At 35.2% G+C, this 5,257-nt stretch overlaps 1 pseudogene; it reads right to left on the minus strand.

Moving 5' to 3' along the window:
• Positions 1 to 1,650: 1,650 nt before the first annotated feature.
• On the minus strand, positions 1,651 to 4,451 carry LOC113687247 (pentatricopeptide repeat-containing protein At4g16470-like; annotated as a pseudogene).
• Positions 4,452 to 5,257: the final 806 nt, after the last annotated feature.

The following is a 5,257-nucleotide window of genomic DNA, read 5'->3' on the forward strand; positions in this document are numbered from 1 at the left end:
TTGACTGAGTCCTGGCGAGAGTTGGGCAGGCGGTCCGCCAAACTCTTAGGTACACCCTGGGGGGAGGTAGGGCTGTCACAGGCACATTCAGGACCTACATTCAAATCCAAAAGATTCGGGAATTTATCGCGCAAGGAGATCTTCTAGTTAGAGTCAAATATAGACATCTTTAGAGGAAGATTAGGAAATTACCATTTTTCTTAGATATTTTATTAGGGAACAATTAGCATTAGTTGGAGAAGTTTCATTTTGCAATTAGAATTCTATTTTTGATTGCCCAATGGACGGCCGAACTATTAGGACTTGATAAGAAACGAAAAAGGAAAGGAAGCCGGATCCCGCGTGATGAATACTTGGAGGGGAGCTGCAGGGATCTCTCTCTTAGACTTTTGTTTTCCCTAGTAATTCTCTTATCAAAGACTGATGCGGCTGGCTTTGGAAGCTGTGGAACTAAGTTTCTTTTCTAGTCGAAGGCCAACTTGAAGGCGCAATTCCAAACATATATGAGATCAAATTAATTTTATATATTACTTTTATTAATTGATATTCGTACATTTTCTGATTAACTTCTTATGATTGTTTTGTTATTTGAATGTCAAGGGCTCGATATTTGAATTAACCTAATAATCTACTGTCAGATTAATTGATTGAATCGTAATTGTTTAATCGATTAATACCAGTGGTGACTAGCGCGATTGGTCCCATGTTAGGGGAACGTATGATCTAAGTTAAACAAACCCTCGTAGCATGTTTGTGGGTTAGAATTGGACTTTTCTAATGCTTAATAAAATTGAGGAATTAAATCCTGCAATCGTACCTAGGGTTATTTCTTGGTTAGGAAAATAATTAACGGTCGCACCTTGTGTGAGAACTCGGAAAATTTATGTGTACACTTTGAATTTATTTCATTACATTTAATCTGTTATTAGAAATAATATATGTAACAAATGAATGGTTAAATTAAATGCATAATTGAATTTCTATAGAATTGAAAATTTAGATCTTACAGTTATTATTGAACCAAATCTTTAGTTGTCCCCTTGACTAGAAGTATGAAATTAGTTCTCCGTTAATGGAGGGTCATGCGACAGGTATCTTAGAAGCTTACAATTGTTGTCTCCCAAGATCGGTCAAGAAGAAAAAAAAATAAAAACAAAAGCAATTGTCCTCTTGTTTCTCCAAAAGTCGGCCAAAGGAACCAAAAAGTCAAGACCAAGTACAATGCTCTTTTTTTCTCTCGTGAAAAGAAGAAGAAAGATGTCCCCTCAATCCCTCTTTGCTAGGAATAAACTAACTAATATGAAGGGACGGTTTCCTATTACAAGTCAACTTCTTCAAGCTCTCCTTTTTCTTGAGGATGATGTGGATCCAAAAGGTAGGAATTTGGACTAGGAAACTGTCTAGACTCTTTCCCGATCTTCCGGCCCACGTGCAAATCACTAGAAATTGCTAATTTTAATCACTTTTCGTTCCAATTCCTGAAATTAACACCAACTACCAATTTTGAGTAAAATCAATCAAGGTAAACGATATTTGGTATAAATAGGAAAATAAAATATAGGCAAAAATACCATCTAAATGCACCCTATCATACAGGCTAAGAGTTTAAAGCTTTCGGAAGTTCTCCCCTCCTCAAACGTAGCATTCGACCTATAGCATTAGCTGCCACATGTGAATGTAATTACTTATATCAGTAAGATATCCCATATCTTTTAGAACACACATCAGATCTTCAATCAATTGATATAACTCCCTAGTTTACTCATAGTATTATGCTTCATAAATAAAAAGTAAGCCTCCCTTTGAACTTCAATCATGCTATGACTAGGCTCCTTCTTGACACCAGATTCATTCATCACACTACTAATCTCGGCCACATTATTCTACAACGAAATAGAAGCAGAAGCATTTTAGAAGACAACATATACTTTACCAAGTCCATATTTCCATGAATTTTACAAGCTCCAAGTGAAGCACCCTATACGACTGGCTGAACAGATCATAAGCATCGGTTAACCTGCCAGCAGGCCCTAACAGATCAACCATAGACGCATAATGTTTTCCCTTTGCTTGAATTCCATAATCTCTAGTCATTCAGGTGAAGTACTCCCAGCCTTTGTTCACCAAGCCCTCCATGGCTACAAGTGGCAAGAACTACAAGAAATGTAACATGATGTCCATATCCAGATATTAAAGCCTTCATCTAACATCCTGTGAAAGGATTCTATAACCTCTACCACTCTTCCATGGCGTCCATATCCAGATATTAAAGCCGACCAGGTAACAAAATTTCTATCTAAAAACTTCTCACATACAAGACGCCCTTCAGAGAGACTACTGCAATTGAAATACATATCCATGAGGGCACTATTAACTACAAGAATTCCACTAATGTGGCACTTGATCCACAGAGCATGGGCTTGCCTGCCCTGTTCTGGGACTGTTAAAGAAGCACAAGCCCTAAAGCCTGATGCAAAAGTATAGTGGTCTGATATCAAACCATTTTTTCTCATCTTATGGAACATGCTCAAGCCCACCTCTGCCAGCCCACCTCCGCATAGCCTGCAATCATCGAAGTCCGTAAGACCGAGCTTTTCATTTGTAACTTATCAAAAAGAATACGGGCTAGATTAAAATCTCCCGCCTTTGCATATAAAATCAACAATTTAACATTTAGATATTCATTGGGAACACATCTAGTGATTATCATTTGCCAATGGATTTTTTCCCATAAAGTCTTGCAAAAGTAGAGCATCAGTTTCAGATTCTACTTGAACCCATGCATGGCATAACATCCGAACAGCTTCCACTAATCTTCCTGACAAACAGAGATCCTTCAACGTCTCATCCAAGTGAAGGGTAATCTCTCTAGCATCAGCTTGAAAACTAGGAATGTCATCAACGATGATTTAATTTGACGGCTAGAACAACTCTATTTCCCTTGTTCTTCCTCAGAGAAGAGGAACAGGATGTGGGAAAAAATTTCCATTCTAGTTGTATTAATACTAGTAATTACAATCACATAATATGCTCAAATTTTTTTTTTTTTTTTTTGAAAACCCCTCCAAGAGTCTTACAAAAGACAACTTTAAGCTTTAGTCATTTATGAATCATGGCTCAAAGTCACGGTCGCGGCTCGGAACGTTCCACATCGGTCTCGACATATCGGTCGCGGTCTCGGTGAAACGCAAATTTTAAAGTATTTAATATTCTAAAAATTGTTAATAATATAAAAACTATTCTAAACAAAACTAATGAAAAAATAGCAAAAGAAACGGCCGAGTCAATCCGTCGTGGTGTGAGTCGGCCAATTTCTCGTCTTGACTTGGGATAACTCGAAGTGACTCGGCCGAATCAATCCATCGCGGTGACATCTCGGCCGATTTTTCGGTGAGGCAAGTACCTCGATATCGTTTCATCACGGTATCGTATCGGTAGCCGAGTTGTCATCGTCTTGGCCTAGACTTTGAACCATGTTTATGATACATAAAAACACTCACTATTTGACTCTCATGGCCTACATTGATACCATTTACTTCAGCTATAGAAACAGTTATATACTTGCATCAATCCCTTATGCAGAACCCACATAAACAAAAAAAGGTTTTAGTGTATTAATACGGCGAATTATCAATATGGCTCTTGCCCAAGCACGTATAACTAAACCAATTTAAACTTGTATTCATCCTCAGCACAGAACCCACATAAATTAGTACGAGTTATGCAGAAAAAAGAAATTAAAATACATATTTTTTCTGTATTAATACAGAAATTTATCAAGTTTTTATATGTCAGAGCATTCAGTTTCCACTAAAAACCCAACAAACTAACTAAAAAGTGCAAGATTATGAAGAATACAATCAATGGCAATTAAGATATGGTGATTAATAAAACAACTATGAAATTAAAAAGAGAGAGAAAAAAAAGAAAGAAAGAAATGGAACCTTACTTTCCATTGCTGCTCTCGGTCTTAATCCTCCTGAGAAGAGTGGAAGTTTTTCCGGCGAACATGGGTCCAACAGTCATGTGAATTTCACAATTCTAGACATCCATTGAATTTATTTGCAAATTCTAGATACCCATTGAATTGATTTGATTTGTTTCTTTGCAATAGTTAGTATATCCTCTTGAAATTCTAGACACCCAGTAAAGATTGTTCTACGAATTTCTTTCTTGAACCATAAAATTCATTTTTAATGGTTCTATGAATTTACTTCTTTCTTTATTGAATGTTTGGAGATGCCAAGGATTTTGCGATGATAACTATTGTAAGAAAACGGAGACCTCCTAAATAGGCACTTTGAATTTCCAGTTAGCTGAGTATTAGTGTTTCCTATTTTTATAGGAAGGGTTATACGTTGATGTGATGAAAACAATTTGAAATTGGCCTGAATCCATAATCAGCCTGCATTTTATCCGGTATTTTGTATACAAAGACTTACACTTACCATATTATAGCATGTAAAATAGAAATATGAATAGGCGTAACTCAGACTTGTACTCGAAATATAGTTGAAGATAAATTCATCTAGGATCCAGGTTGAGAAATTAACCTTTTCTATTGTTAATTAGAACATTCATGTTTAATTAGTTTTCTGGTTGTTAAAATTCTTATACCAATATCATTCTACAAGTGCATAACTACGCACTGTACATCCCACCATCTTATACCTTTTTTTATTTTTCTTATTTGTTATTGTAATTGGTACCTTATCCCTGAGCATACAGTACATCAGAAAAGGTGTTTTCCCATCTACTTATTTTTCTAAAAATAAAGAAGGCAGAGAAGTTGAGGGAATAAGTTTGTGAGGGAATATGTTGAACTTCTACTTCTTTTTCTACTTATCCTTTTTCATCCTGTTTAATTTATTTTTATATAGTTTCTTCAATTTACAAATATATTCAATACTACATATTAAATAGTTCTCGTATTTTCTTTAAACGTATTAAAGAAAGTTTGAAATAGTCTCATGACCATTTATGCTCTCCCCTCAAACTTAATTATAATCTACAATTTCAGATGCAACAAATCTTCTATTCCACTCCCTGTTCAACTCACTGTTCACTTTTTATTATATCACTATAACTCCTTCATAAACATCATAATATAATTCATTTTTGTTCTGTAAAATCCAATAACTATTAACTAAGTAATACACAAAATCTAACAAATTCAAAAAGCCAAATTACACAAAAAATATTTTTCTGAATTTTTTCTATTATATAGTACTTTTTTTGAGACTATTGTATTTATTTT

Source organism: Coffea arabica, chromosome 5e (genome assembly GCF_036785885.1).
Source record: "Coffea arabica cultivar ET-39 chromosome 5e, Coffea Arabica ET-39 HiFi, whole genome shotgun sequence".
Classification (NCBI taxonomy): Eukaryota; Viridiplantae; Streptophyta; class Magnoliopsida; order Gentianales; family Rubiaceae; genus Coffea; species Coffea arabica.